General features: G+C 45.3%; 1 protein-coding gene and 1 pseudogene across 20 annotated transcripts in view; one reads left to right on the forward strand and one right to left on the reverse strand.

Annotated features, from left to right (window-relative positions):
• The window catches only part of LOC101276578 (BOLA class I histocompatibility antigen, alpha chain BL3-7-like), a 48,293-nt gene that overhangs the window by 19,171 nt on the left and 12,801 nt on the right, over positions 1-16,321 (forward strand). The window lies entirely within an intron of this gene.
• Positions 12,281-12,675, reverse strand: LOC117198888 (cysteine-rich protein 1-like; annotated as a pseudogene).

The raw sequence follows: 16,321 nt of genomic DNA on the forward strand, positions 1-16,321 counted from the left end.
GTCTGGAGGTCTGACTCCAGTTTTTCTGAGTTACTCGGCCCCCACACAGGTCAGGACCAGAAGTGGTGTTCTCCAACCCAGAAACCTGGAGCCTCTTACTCTGAGTTGTCTCAACCTGAACTTACAGCTATCCAAGGAACAGGAGATTATCCCAGACCCCACGTCCAGGCTGGTGTCTTTCTCCCCCCAACTCAACTGTCCTGTCTGTTCCCAGGATGGTCACATGAGTGCTGCTGGAGTGTCCCATGACGGTTGCAAAATGTTTGAATTTTCTGATTCATCCTCTCAGATTCTCCCAAAGACACATGCAACCCATCACTCTATCTCTGATCGTGAGGTCACCCTAAGAACCTGGGCCCTGGGCTTCTACCTTGTGGAATAACACTGATCTGGCAGCATGATGGGGAGAACCCAACTCATGGCACAGAGCTTCTAGATAGAGAAAAATATACCATGCTAACACTAGTCTAATGAAAGCAAGAGTAGCTATATTAATTTCAGACACAGCAGACTTCAACACATGGAAGGTTATCAGAAATAGCAAGAAAGGCATCACATACTGATAAAAGAGTGAATTCTCCAAAAAGTCATAACAGTCTTTAATGTGAATGCACCTAACAACAGAGGGTCAAACGATGTGAGTCAAAACTGATAGAATTGATAAGAGAAATAAATGAATCCACTCTTTTAGTTGGAGACTTCAACATCCCTCTCTCAGAAATGGACAGAACAAGCAGGCAGAAAATCAGTAAGGACATAATTGAACTCAAAACACTATCAATCAACTGGATATAATCAATATCTATAGACTACTTCAGCCAACAACAGCAGAATACACAGTCTTCTCAAGCTCACATTAAACATTCACAAAGATAGACCACATTCTGGGCCATAAAACACACGTTAACAAATTTTTTTTTAAATAAATTTATTTATTTTATTTCTGGCTGCGTTGGGTCTTCCTTGCTGTGCACGGGCTTTCTCTAGTTGCAGCAAGCGGAGGGTACACTTCATTGTGGTGCGTGGGCTTCTCATTGTGGTGGCTTCTCTTGTTGCAGAGCACGGGCTCTAGGCACACGAGCTTCAATAGTTGTGGCTCACGTGCTCTAGAGCGCAGGCTCAGTCGTTGCGGCGCACGGGCTTACTTGCTTCTCGGCATATGGGATCTTTCCAGACCAGGGATCAAACGCATGTCTCCTGCATTGGCAGGCGGATTCTTAACCACTGCACCACCAGGGAAGTCCCCACTTAACAAATTTGGAAGATTAGAAGTCATACAGGGCCTGAACCAAGATGGAGGAGTAGAAGGACGTGCTCTCACTCCCTCTTTGAGAATACCAGAATCACAACTAGCTGCTGGACAATCACTGACAGGAAGACACTGGAACTCACCAAAACAGATATCCCACATCCAAAGACAAAGGAGAAGCCACAATAAGATGGTAGGAGGGGCACAATCACAGCAAAATCAAATCCCATAACCACTGGATGGGTGACTCACAGACTGGAGAACACTTATACCACAGAAATCCACCCACTGGAATGAAGGATTTGAGCCCCACATCAGGCTTCCCAACCTGGGGTTCTGGCAACGGGAGGAGGAATTCCTAGAGAAACAGACTTTGAAGGCTAGCGGGATTTGATTGCAGGACTTTGACAGGACTGGGGGAAACAGAGACTCCACTCCTGCAGGGCACACACAAAGTGATGTGTGCATCAGGACCTGGGGGAAGGAGCAATGACCCCATAAGAGACTGAACCCGACCTACCTGCTAGTGTTGGAGGGTCTCCTGCAGAGGCGGGGGATGGCTGTGGCTCACCGTGGGGACAAGAACACTGGCAGCAGAAGTTCTGGCAAGTATTCCTTGCCATGAGCCCTCCCAGAGTCTGCCATTAGCCCTACCAAAGAGCCCAGGTAGGCTCCAGTGTTGGGTTGCCTCAGGCCCAACAACCAACAGGGAGGGAACCCAGCCCCACCCATCAGCAGTCAAGGGGACTAAAGATTTACTGAGCTCTGCCCACCAGAGCAACACCCAGCTCTACCCACCACCACTCCCTCCCATCAGGAAACCTGCACAAGCCTCTTAGACAGATTCATCCACCAGAGGGCAGACAGCAGAAACAAGAAGAACTACAATCCTGAAGCCTGTGGAACAAAAACCACATTCACAGAAAGATAGACAAGATGAAAAGGCAGAGGGCTATGTACCAGATGAAGGAACAAGATAAAACCCCAGAAAAACAACTAAATGAAGTGGAGATAGGCAACCTTCCAGAAAAAGAATTCAGAATAATGATAGTGAAGATGATCCAGGACCTCGGAAAAAGAATGGAGGCAAAGAGCGAGAAGATGCAAGAAATGTTTAACAAAGACATAGAAGAATTAAAGAACAACAAACAGAGATGAAAAATACAATAACGGAAATGAAAACTATACTAGAAGGAATCAATAGCAGAATAACTGAGGCAGAAGAACGGATAAGTGACCTGGAAGACAGAATGGTGGAATTCACTGTAGCAAAACAGAATAAAGAAAAAAGAATGAAAAGAAATGAAGACAGCCTAAGAGACCTCTGGGACAATATTAAACGCAACAACATTCGCATTATAGGGGTCCCAGAAGGAGAAGAGAGAGAGAAAGGCCCCGAGAAAATATTTGAAGAGATTATAGTCAAAAACTTCCCTAACATGGGAAACGAAATAGCCACCAAAGTCCAGGAAGCGCTGTGAGTCTCCTGTAGGAGAAACACAAGGAGAAACACGCCAAGACACATAGTAATCAAACAGGCAAAAATTAAAGACAAAGAAAAATTATTGAAAGCAGCAAGGAAAAAACGACAAATAACATACAAGGTAACTCCCGTAAGGTTAACAGCTGATTTCTCAGCAGAAACTCTGCAAGTCAGAAGGGAGTGGCATGATATACGTAAAGTGATGAAAGGGAAGAGCCTACAACCAAGATTACACCACCCAGCAAGGATCTCATTCAGATTCAATGGAGAAATCAACAGCTTTACAGACAAGCAAAACCTAAGAGAATTCAGCACCACCAAACCAGCTCTACAACAAATGCTAAAGGAACTTCTCTAAGTGGGAAACACAAGAGAAGAAAAGGACCAACAAAAACAAACCCCCCAAAATTAAGAATAATCGCCATAGGAACATACAAATCAATAATTGCCTTAAACGTGAATGGATTAAATGCTCCAACCAAAAGACACAGGCTTGCTGAATGGATACAAAAACAAGAACACATATATGCTGTCTACAAGAGACCCACTTCAGACCTAGGGACACATACAGACTGAAAGCGAGGGGATGGAAAAAAGATATTCCATGCAAATGGAAATCAAAAGAAAGCTGGAGTAGCAATATTCATATCAGATAAAATCGACTTTAAAATAAAGAATGTTACAAGAGACAAGGAAGGACACTACATAATGATCAAGGGACCAATCCAAGAAGAAGATATAACAATTATAAATATATATGCACCCAACATAAGAGCACCTCAATAAATAAGGCAACTGCTAACAGCTGTAAGAGAGGAAGTCAACAGTAAAACAATAATAGTGGGGGACTTTAACACCTCACTTACACCAATGGACATATCATCCAAAATGAAAATAAATAAGGAAACAAAAGCTTTAAATTACACAGTAGACCAGTTAGATTTAATTGATATTTATAGGACATTCCATGTAAAAACTGCAGATTACACTTTCTTCTCAAGTGCTCACGGAACATTCTCCAGGATAGATCACATCTTGGGTCACAAATCAAGCCTCAGTAAATTTAAGAAAATTGAAAGCATATCAAGCATCTTTTCTGACCACAACGCTATGAGATTAGAAATGAATTACAGGGGAAAAAATGTAAAAGACACAAACACATGGAGGCTAAACACTACATCGCTAAATAACCAAGAGATCACTGAAGAAATCAAAGAGGACATCAAAAAATACCTAGAGACAAATGACAATGAAAACACGACAATCCAAAACCTATGGGATGCAGCAAAAGCAGTTCTAAGAGGGAAGTTTATAGCTATACAAGCCTAACTCAAGAAACAATAAAAATCTCAAATAAATAATGTAACCTTACACCTAAAGGAACTAGAGAAAGAAGAACAAACAAAACCCAAAGTTAGCAGAAGGAAAGAATCATAAAGATCAGAGCAGAAATAAATGAAATAGAAAAAAAGAAAAGAATAACAAAGATCAATAAAACTAAAAGCTGGTTCTTTGAGAAGATAAACAAAATTGATAAACCATTAGCCAGACTCATCAAGAAAAAGAGGGAGAGGACTCACTCCAATAAAATTAGATACGAAAAAGGGGAAGTTACAACAGACACTGCAGAAATACAAAGCATCCTAGGAGACTACTACAAGCAACTCTATGCCAATAAAATGGACAACCTGGAAGAAATGGACAAATTCTTAGAAAGGTATAAACTTCCAAGACTGAACTAGGAAGAAATAGAAAATATGAACAGACCAATCACAAGTAAGGAAATTGAAACTGTGATTAAAAATCTTCCAACAAACAAAAGCCCAGGACCAGATGGCTTCCCAGGTGAATTCTATCAAAAATTTAGAGAAGAGCTAACACTCATCCTTCTCAAACTCTTCCAAAAAACTGTGGAGGAAGATGTACTTCCACACTCATTCTGTGAGGCCACCATCACCCTGATAGCAAAACTAGACAAAGATACTACAAAAAAAGAATATTACAGACCAATATCACTGATGAATATAGATGCAAAAATCCTCAACAAAATACTAGCAAACAGAATCCAACAACACATTAAAAGGATCATACACCATGAATAAGTGGGATTTATCCCAGGGATGCAAGGATTCTTCAATACATGAAATCAATCAGTGTGACACACCATATCAACAAATTGAAGAATAATAACCATACGATCATCTCAATAGATGCAGAAAAAGCTTTTGACAAAATTCAACACAACACCCATTTATGATAAAAACTCTCCAGAAAGTGGGCATAGAGGGAACCTACCTCAACATAATAAAGACCATATACGACAAACCCACAGGAAACATCATTCTCAATGGTGAAAAACTGAAAGCATTTCCTCTAAGATCAGGAACAAGACAAGGATGTCCACTCTCACCGCTATTATTCAACATAGTTTTGGAAGTCCTAGCCCCGGCAATCAGAGAAGAAAAAGAAATAAAAGGAATACAAATTGGAAAAGAAGAAGTAAAACTGTCACTGTTTGCAGATGACAGGATACTATACATAGAGAATCCTAAAGATGCCACCAGAAAACTACTAGAGCTAATCAATGAATTTGGTAAAGTTACAGGATACAAAATTAATACACAGAAATCTCTTGCATTCCTATACAATACTGATGAAAAATCTGAAAGAGAAATTAAGGAAACACTCCCATTTACCATTGCAACAAAAAGAATAAAATACCTAGGAATATACCTACCTAGGGAGACAAAAGACCTGTATGCAGAAAACTATAAGACACTGATGAAAGAAATTAAAGATGATAGCAACAGATGGAGAGAAATACCATGTTCTTGAATTGGAAGAATCAATATTGTGAAAATGACTATACTACTCAAAGCAATCTACAGATTCAATGCAATCCCTATCAAATTACCAGTGGCATTTTTTACAGAACTAGAACAAAACATCTTAAAATTTGTATGGAGACACAAAAGACCCCCAATAGCCAAAGCAGACTTGAGGGGAAAAAACGGAGCTGGAGGAATCAGACCCCCTGACTTCAGACTATACTACAAAGCTACAGTAATCAAGACAATACGGTACTGGCAAAAACACAGAAACACAGATCAACGGAACAAGACAGAAAGCCCAGAGGTAAGCTCGAGGGAGGAGATATGGGGATATATGTATACATATAGCTGATTCACTTTGTTATACTGCAGAAACTAACACACCACTGTAAAGCAATTATACTCCAATAAAGATGTTAAAATGAAAAATGGGGCTGGGACAACTGGACGTGCACATGCGAAAAAAAAAAAAAACAGAATCTAGATGTAGACCTTACACCCTTCACAAAATTTAAATCAAAATGGACCACAGACATAAAGGTAAAATGCAAAAGTGTAAAACACCTAGAAGTAACATAGGAAGAAACCTAGATTACCTAGAGTATGGCAGTGACTTTTTAGATAAAACACCAAAGGCACAATCCATAAAAGAAACAAGTGATAAGCTGGACTTCATTGAAATGAAAAATATCTGCTCACAGAAAGGCAATGTCAAGAGAATGAGAAGACAAGACACAGACTGGGAGAAAAATTTGCAAAAGACGCATCTGATAAAGAACTCTTATTCAAAATAGGCAAAGAACACTTACACTTCAACAATAAGAAAACAGTCTCATTTAAAAATGGGCCAAAGGGACTTCCCTGGTGGTGCAGTGGTTAAGAATCCGCCTGCCAATGAAGAGAACACGGGTTCAATCCCTGGGCCGGGAAGATTCCACATGCCGCGGAGCAACTAAGCCCGTGCGCCACATCTACTGAGCCTGCACTCTAGAGCCTGTGAGCCACAACTACTGAGCCCCCGTGCTACAACTACTGAAGCCCATGCGCCTAGAGCCCGTGCTCCACAACAAAAGAAGCCACCGCAATGAGGAGCCCACGCACTGCAACGAAGAGTAGCCCCCGCTCGCCACAACTAGAGAAAAGCTTGCGCGCAGCTACGAAGACCCAAATGCAGCCAAAAAACAAAAAAAGTACCAAAGACCTTAATAGACACCTTACCAAAGAAGATATACACATGGCACATAAGCATATGAAAAGATGTTCCCATTTTATGTCATTATGGAAATGCATATTAAAAAAATGAGATACTACTACGCACGCATTGGAATGGCCAAAATCCAGAACACTAAGAAGACCAAATGCTGGAGAGGATGTGGAATAACAAGAACTCTCATTCATTGCTGGTGGGAAGGCAAAATGGTACAGCTACTTTGGAAGACGGTTTGGCAGTTTTTTACAAAACTAAATAAATGTACTCTTACCAGACAATCCAGCAGACAATCCAGCGGTTGTGTTCCTCGATATTTACCTAAAAGAGTTAAAAACATGTCTACACAAAAATCTGCATATGAATATTTATAGAATTTTATTCATAATTGTCAAAACTTGGAAGCAACTCAGACATCCATCAGTAGGTGAAGGGATAAATAAACTGTGGTACATCCAGACATTGGGATATTATGGAGTGTCAAAAAGAAACGAACTAGCAAGACTTGTAAAGACTTGGAGGAACCTTAAATGCATACTACCATGTGAAAGAAGCCAATCTGAAAAGTCTATATACTGTATGGTTCCAAGCATATGACATTGTGGAAAAGGCAAAACTCTGGAGACAGTAAAAAGATGTGTTGCCAGGGGTTGGGGAGTGAGGGGAGGAATAAGTAGGCAGAAAATAGAGGATTTTTAGGGTAGTGAAACACTCTGTCTGACACTATAATAATGGACACATGTTCCTATACATTTGTCCAAACCCACAGAATGTAGAGTTCCAAGAGTGAATCATAATATAAACTATGGACTGTGGGTGACGATGATGTGTCAATGTAGGTCCATCAGTGGTAACAAACGCACCACTCTTCAGGGGACATTGATAATGGGGCATGCTATGCATGTATGGGGGCAGGGAGTATATGGGAAATCTCTGTATATCCCCCTCAATCTTGCTGTGCACTTAAAACTACTCTACAAAAATAAAGTCTTAATAATATGTGAATGAGTGTTACCTAAATACCCAGCATCACAGAAAAGTCTGCCTTCTTGTGAGAGGACTCTTTCACTTACAAGTTAACAAAACTCGAATGAATCTAGCTTTGGCAAAAGAGATTTAACATGTTGATTTACCGGGGAAGGCCGGGGGTGAGGCCAGTTAGATACATGATTGGACCCGGAGACTCAAACTTGTCATCAGACCTCAATTTCTCTTCTCTTTCACTGTTCCTGGGGAAGACAGACAATATGATCTCTAAGCCCCTCACATTACCCACTTTCACAACTTTAGCAGAAAGATAAACATCTTTCTCACACTGACCATACATAAAGTACTGGAGAGGAAAGGTATCCTTGGACCAGTCCCTGTTGCTAGGTGGATGTGGTACAACGTGGTAACCTGACTTGTCAGGCCTGAGTCATGTGATTTCCTCATCCCTCGGTTCATTATATTTCCTGAGTTATTTAAGGTCATGCTGATTATTAAACCATGTAACTATTAAACAAAATGACTTTTGCAAATTCTCAGAAACATAAGAAAATAAGTGAGAACATTAACTATTAGAACTGCTGGGTGTCCTTTTATTTCCTCTCCTTTATATTTCTACCTAGCCTTTTGCCTCTTCCATTCCCCAAATTACCTAGAAGACTGGGCTACCTTTCTGGCATCATAATTTTGTCCTGTATTCCTGTGGGATGAATACAAAATCCCTTGGACCTCAGCTCTGATCTCTGCACTCCTGGCCACAGCCCTGTGAGATGCCACACTTTCAGGTGGTTAACAGAGTCCCCCCTTGTGGTGCGCACACTTCTAAGATGTGATTCCCATCTCCTGGTGTTCATGCACTTGTGTAATTCCCACCTTTGGAGTATAAGCTGGACCTAGTGACTCATTTGTAATAAAGAGAATACAGTGAAGTGATAGAATTTTATGATCACCAGGGCACAGGATATGAGGGACCGGAGGTCAACTATCCAAAAGTCAGCTGTTCAAACCAGTTGGGGGAAGCACACACTCCTCACGGAATCTGAGGCGGAATGACCCTGCACTCCTTTTCTACCTGAGGGGTTAATCCTCTAGATTTCCACCTCCACAGTCCCTGTCACCAGACAGGGTGATGAGGAGGTGAACAGCAGTGATTCGGGTCCTAGGTAGGATGAGCAGGAGGTCTGGGCTGCAAGGAGGACAGGAAGTGAAGAAACAAGGACTGCCAAATCTAACACCCGGTGACCCAAACACTTCCCTAGGCCAGACCCCATGGCTAGAAAGATGAGGAGGGTAACAATCTCCAATCTCCCTGTGCTGCCCCCTCTGGCCCAGTTCTCCCTTTCTCTAACTCATAGTAATGTCCCAAGAGCCCACAGAGGTGACACGAAATATATCTCTGCTCATCTCCAGAACAGACCACCATGGCCACACACTCCTGGGAAGTCCTATTCTCTCGATATGTATTAATTCAGTATGTGCAGCAGAAACCCAAATAACAGTGGTCTCACAGGATGGAAGCTAGTGTGTGGCTCCCATGACAGTGAGGCAGGCAGTTCCAGGGCTGCTAGGGTGGCTCTGCACCACGAGGATGTCCAAGCATCCAGGTCTCCTTGACCTTTGTTTTCTGCTGTCCCTGGGATGTTGCCCTTATCAGCATGACCCAACATACCTAAGACCATGTCATTGGTCCATGAGCAACCAGCGAAAGCAGGAGAGAAGGGAAAGTCTCATTGTGTATCTCCATCAGAGCTCTTGGGTGACCAAGTGCATCATCAATGAGCAGTAATATTTTGAAAGGAATCTTTTTCTGAGCAGTAAGTTTCAATAGTGGGCTGAAAACATTTAGTCCACCATGTTGTAAACAGATGTACTCTCATCTAGGCTTTGTTGTTCTATTTACAGATCACAGGCAGAGTAGATTTAGCATAAACATTAAAGGGCCTGGGATTTGAGGAATGGAAAATACGCACTGGCTTCAAGTTTAAGTCACCAGCTGCATTAGCCCCTAACAAGAGAGTCAGCCTGGCCTTTGAAGTTTTGAAGCCAGGTATTGACTTCTCCTCTCTAGCTATGGAAGTCCTAGATGGCACCTTCTTCCACTAGAAGGCTGTTTCATCTATACAGAAAATTTGTTATTTAGTGTGGCCGCCTTCATTAATGGTCTTAGCTAGACCTTCTGGATAACTTGCTGCAGCTTCTACATCAGCACGTGCTGCTTCACCTCGCATTTCCATGTTACAGAGACGGCTTCTTTCCTTAAACCTCATGAACCAACCTCTGCTAGCTTTAAACTTTTCTTCTGCAGCTCCTCACCTTCTCGGCCTTCATAGAATTGAAGAGAGTTAGGGCCTTGCTGTGGTTTGGAATTTGGCTGAAGAGAATGTTGTGGGTGGTTTGATCTTCTATTCAGAACACTAAAACTTTCTCCATATCAGCAATAAGGCTGTTTTGCATTCTCACCATTCGTGTGCTCACTGGAGTAGCACTATTTATTTTCTTCAAGAACTGCTCCTTTGCTTTCACAACTTGCCTAACTGTTTGGTGCAAGAGGCCTAGCGTTCAGCCTATCTAGGCTTTTGACATGCCTTCCTCACTAAGCTTAATCATTTCTAGCTTTTGATTTAAAGTGAAACATATGCTACTCTCCTTTCACTTGATCATTTAGAAGCCATTGCACGGTTTTTAATTGGCTTAATTTCCATGTTGTTGTGTCTCAGGGAATCGGGCAGCCTGAGGAGAGGGAGAGAGATGAGGGAACGTCTGGTCGGTGGAGCAGTCAGAACACACACACATTTATCCATAAGTTTGTTGTCTTCTATGGGAGTGGTTCCTGGTGCCCTCAAACAATTACAATAATAACATCAAAGATCACTGATCACAGACCAGCATAATAAATATAATAATAATGAAAAGTTTGAAATATTGTTTGAATTACCAAACTCTGATACATTGTATGGTCAGGCCACTCAGGATGGCTGTTCTCTTGTACATCCCCTGTCCGACGAAGGCCTGCTTCACAACTACACGCTACCCACATGACTGACCTGCTACATCCTTGCCCCTAGCCCTAGCTAGTGATTGTTCTTATCAGGGAGGATGTGAGGGGTGTGCCCTCTACTGGTTTCCCTGGTAACTGATAAGCCCACCTGATGTCAATTCCCCTATAACTGGTAATATACCCCCTGGCCCCCTGCACACGGTGGGGTGTCGCTCCAGGATCTTGCTTCAGATGTGTAAGCTTCCCCATCCATTACACCACTGATGCCTCTGTTGCTGACTCCGAGCCTTTCTTCTGTCTTGAAGCTGGGCAAGCACAGGCCTTGTAGGCCTGTAGGGTGCAGCCCAACACACAGAGACATGAAGTGAGCAAATGCTGTTGGAAAAGTGGCGCTGGTGACTTGCTCACTGCAGGGTTGGCACAAACCTTCAATTATTAAAAAATGCAGTATCTTCAAAATGCAATAAGACGCGGTACACCTGCACAGGTCAGACACCAATTACTTAGTTGAACCTTTGTCTAAAACTCTAGGAAGGGAGGGGTGAAATCAAACAGTGTCTATTTCAGCTCCTTGGGGGAAGGTGTAAGATTACCGTGGGTAAAACTATTGTTTCCTTCTCTTTTCTGGCGCTCTCCCATCTCTCCCAGGCTGGCCATTCTGTGTAGCAGGAGACAGATGATCGCAGGCAAAACCCAGGCTTTTTCTCCCACCCTCCCGTCTTTCTTTCTTTACCATTAATATTGCGATCATCAGATTACAATATTCCCATATTTGGATTTCCCCTGCGACCCCATTCACTCAACTCTGACTCTACCGCGGGCACTGTCAGACCCCACAGGTTAGTGCTCAGTCCTGCATGCCCGCCCCCTCCTTAAGATGCCAGTCTCGAGTCCAGGTTGTCACCTGTGTTTCTAACCGACTGGCTACAGATTGGATGTTCTAATGATCCCCCACTCGGGTTTGATTAATTTGCTAGAGCGGCTCACGGAACTCACAGGAACACTTTCCTTACTAGACTACTGGATGTAACTCTGGAACAGCCAGACGGAGGAGACACAAAGGGCAAGTGTGTGGGAAGGGCGTGGAGCTTCCGTGTCCTCTCAGATTGGGACACTCTCCCCGTGTATTCACCAGCGTGGAGGCTCTCTGAACCTCATCATTTTGCGGTGTTATGGAGGCTTCATTAAACAGGCACGATTGATTACATCATGGACCATTGCAGTAGGTGAAACCGCCAGCCCCTCTCGGCTCCCAGGACGTGGGGGATGCGGTGGTACCGGAAATTCCAACTGCCTATTAACATGGTTGCTTCTCCTGGTAACCAGCCCCCATCCTTAGGTTCAGTCCAAAAGCCAACCTTTAACATAACAAAACACACCTCTGTGGCTCTCATCACTTAGGAAATTCGAAGGATTTTAAGAGTTCTGTGCCAGAAATATAAAATTAGGAAAATGAATGAATGTGTTTTCTTTTGTTTTCTTCCAAGTGTACGGGTTTAGTGAGGGCATGGGGGTCTACAGGACAGCCCCAGGTGCCTGTGGAGAAGGCCCGCCATCGGCCTAGATGGCCGCGGCCCCAGGGGCAGCCGGGGATGGGGTCTCCAAAACCTGGGTTTACTTGAAAGTGTGACTCTCCGCTCCACCGCGCCCAAAGCCTCTGGGTCCGAACATGGCCCAGTAGCAGGGTTGGTTGCAGTAGGGCTTGCCTTCATGCTCAGTGTGTCCCCTCCCCCCGAGGTCAGCGTCTTTCTACATTTCTCACACTTCAGGCAAGGCCATGCCAGTCCTTCCCCAGGAGGTCACCCGCTCAGCCAAGTACACCTCCCTGTCACACTTGGGGCACTTGGGCACGGTGGCGCCGGGTCCGGGGCGGGTGGCTGGGCGGGAGCACACCGGAGCGCGGGACTGGGAAAATGAATACGTTTAAATGCAATTTATAATAGCATCAGGATAAAATATTTAGGTATCAATTTAAAGAAAGTGCGCCACATAAGTACACTGAAATTATATAGTTTTGCTTAGAGTTTCAATGTCTTTGGTAAAGTATTCCTTCTGTTCATTCATAGTATTCCTGAGCTCGTTATACCGCCTTTCTGAATTTTCTTGTAGCTTGTGGCGTTTCCTCATGAGCTGTTTTGAAATCTCTATCAGTTATGTCACAGTATTCCATGACCTTAAGTTTGGTTTCTGGAGAACTGTCCTTTACTTTTCGTGATGCAGTGTTACTGTGGTTCTTCGTGTGCTTGCTGTGCTGTTCCTCTGCCAGCACTGATGAAGTGCGGAGCACTTTTCTGCTTCATTCTAACCATTCAACAAATTAGAGAGCAGAGGCTTTTCGCGTCTCTTCCAGGAGGTGGCGCTAGAGCACAGGTTGGGGTTCCCCTACCTGCGTTACCTGCTTGGGAGAGTTGGCACTTTCCACCCCCATCAGGGGTGTGGTCCCGTGCCCTCTTATTGCTTCTTGTGCCTCCAGGGATTTTGCTGCCTTGTTGCTGCCTGTGCCACTGGCATCACTGCCTGTGACCTGGGATAGTGGGTTCTTCCCTCGTGTCCGGGATCCCCTGAACCACGAGGGAAGAGGGGGACGTGGGTAGCTGGGGTGGTGCAGGCACTTCTGCCATGTCCCGTGCTGTAAGGTTCTCCGGCTCTGCTGCTGCCAGTGGGTGGCTGGAGGGGCCAAAGTCATGGGCGTCTCAGGGGCTGGTGGCTGGGGCCCCAGGACCCACTTCTGCTGCTGCCTAGTTACCTGGGGCCCTGGGCACTGCTGAGGCTGGAAGGCTGGATTCCTGTGTCCTGTTGCGGCTGCTACTGGGTGTTCTGGGGCTTCCAGCTCAGTGGCCGCAGGTGGAGAACAGGATCGCAGGCTCCGCCTCTGCTCTTCCCTCGGTTCTGCCTCGTCTCTGTGTCCCAGTCCACCCACCTTTCCATGCACACTGGGTGGCATTCTCCGGAGTCCTGGTGTGTTGGGCAGAGTCACCTGTGGTGTGTCGTGGATGTTTCCTGGTTGTGGATGGAAGGGGGGAGAGACAAAGGCAGCTTTTCACTCCTCCGTGTGGCTGATGTGTCTCCTCCAGGTCGCAGTTTTATGTCCAGAATCTGCTGATTCTGTTCAGCTGGAAGCCTGGCTCAGCTGCAGCCTGTGGGGCCCTGGGGAGCCTCCCCTGACCCCTGACCCCGAAGTCCTGGGTCAACATCAGCGCCAGAAATTAGATCTGAGTCCAGGACCACAGGGCCTTTAAATTCAGGTTGGGAAGTGGCTGGAGGGATCCAGACAGCAGGTCCCTGTCTATTATTAGGTCCACGGAGGGGAAGAAGAGACAGGACACTGGGGTGTCCTGGGCTCTCGGGACTGGGGAGGAGCGGAGAGGACCCTTGAGGCTTCAAACGGTGGCGGATTTCATGCCTGGACAGGAGGGGCCATGCTTGGTGTCCTTGGGTACGGTGTTGGGACGCCTGGGTCCTGTAGGGCTGGGGAGGGGGGAGGTCGTTTTTGTGTCTCAGGGAAATGTTAGGGGGACCCCCGGACCCAGACTCATGGCTGATCTCCTTGTCCCACTGTGGTCTCCAGGCTCCACTCCATGTCCTGTCCTCTGCTCTCCTGTCCTCTGCTCTCCACCTCCACCAGCTGGGCCCGTCTTTTTCCAAAGGTCTTTAGCCAGTCTTTTTGGCACAGTGGTCCCCGCTGTCTTAGCTCACAGGGAGACGATGTCCAGGTAGCCCCGGGCTGTGAGCTGGGATGGACTCTCCCTTCCTTGAGTCTCCCTGCTGCCCCCAGCACCATGTGTGTGTGGGGTGGAGTGAGGACTGGGGGTGAGGCTATTTCTCTGGAAGAGAGGAATTCCTTTAACCACCTCCCCTCTCTCCTTTTCTTTTTTCTCTTTCTTCCAGGTGTATTTGAGTTATACCATACCTGTAAGGACAGGAAAACACCGAAAACTTAAGCATAGTTTACCAGCAAAATAGAGAGCTGACACCTGTGTACTTATCATCCAGGTGAAAAACAGAGCCTCTACCAGCGCCCAGGCCAGAAGCCCCTGAGCCTCTCCCCACACAGACCCCACCCTCCCCGCACCCGTGTCCACTGAGTGACCCGCCCTGCCCCCTCCCCACTCATTCCTCCCCCTCTGCTCCTGTTGGCCTCCATCCCCTAATGTCACTGTTTCCTTCCTCTCATCACTTCTCACTTCTTCATAGGCTGTTACCTTGGGGATTCCCTCCTCCTCTGCCCCCTTTTCCACCCCATCTTAGGGATGGAGGTTCCAGAGTTGATTCCTTGGAGGAAGAGCCTATACCCCTGTCAGCAGCCGGAAGAAGTGACAGGGACTTGGGGTTCCAGGTCCCACGCCAGGAGGCTGAGGACACCCAGTATGTTTGTGGGGTCCACCCTGGACTGGGGAATCAGCTGTTATGGCCTTGAGATCTGATCCTCCCTGGGGCCAAAATCTTTAGTCATTTAATGGGGAGAAAAACGTCCATGTCAGCGTGTATTTTGGGTAACAATTCAAACTTCAAACTTGACACTGGATGGGATGCCAACTTGTGTGCCCAGCCCTGGCCTGCTGCTGGGAGCCCAAGGAGACCCTGGGCAGGTGGTAAGGAGGTCAAAGGGGAGCTCAGGTCTCCTGTCATCAGCACTGTGGCCACACGGGGCGCCACCACTCTGCTCTCTCCTATTCAGCACAGCGCGGGAGAGGATGGGCTGTGGTCTGTCAGAAAGAGATGGCTGCCCTGGAGGCTGGACAGCAATGGGGGGATGAAGATGCCTTCTGAGCAGCTCCTGGGGGTGAGGCAGAGATTGGAGGGGAGGAGGGCCCTGGAGCCCTGCTGTGTCTGAGGTTTCCATCTTTTCTCTCCACAACTCCTCTCTCCAGCTCATTCATGAAAACACCCTGGAAAACTCAAAGTCAATAATTGTTTCTTCCACTCCCTGTTTGTTTCTGGTGGATATCTGAAAAAATATATATTTTAAAATTTTACTATAGTTCGAGATTTACAAAAAAGTAGCAGAGTTAGTAGAGAGTTCCTGTAAATCCCACGCTCAATTTCTCCGTGTTAACATCTTACACCACCATCATACATTTGTCACAGCTAATGAAGCAATATTGATACAATATTACTAAAAACACCCGAATTTATTTGGATTTCATTAGTTTTTCTTTTTCCTGATCCAGGATCCTATCAAAGACACATTATATTAAGTCCCAATCATGTCTCCTTCAGGCTCCTGTGGTTGTGACAGTCCCTCAGAGGTCCCTTGTGTTTGATGACCTTGATGTTCTTGAGTATTCCTCAGGGATATTGTAGAATGTCTCTCTATCTGAGTTGGGTTTTGGGGAAGAATACCACGGAGATGAAGTGACATTCTCCACATATAAAGGGTATATACTGTCCACTGGAATGTCACTAATAAGTTCACCTCATCACCCAGCTAAGGTACATTTCCCAGGTCTCTCCTTGTGAACTTCTATTTTTACTTCCCTACTTTCCATACTGTAGCCTTTAGAAGGAAGTCACTACGTGCAGCCCACACTTGAGGGGCACGCTGCTATAAACTTTGGTGTGCAGG

This window comes from Orcinus orca, chromosome 10 (genome assembly GCF_937001465.1).
Source record: "Orcinus orca chromosome 10, mOrcOrc1.1, whole genome shotgun sequence".
NCBI classification, from domain to species: domain Eukaryota; kingdom Metazoa; phylum Chordata; class Mammalia; order Artiodactyla; family Delphinidae; genus Orcinus; species Orcinus orca.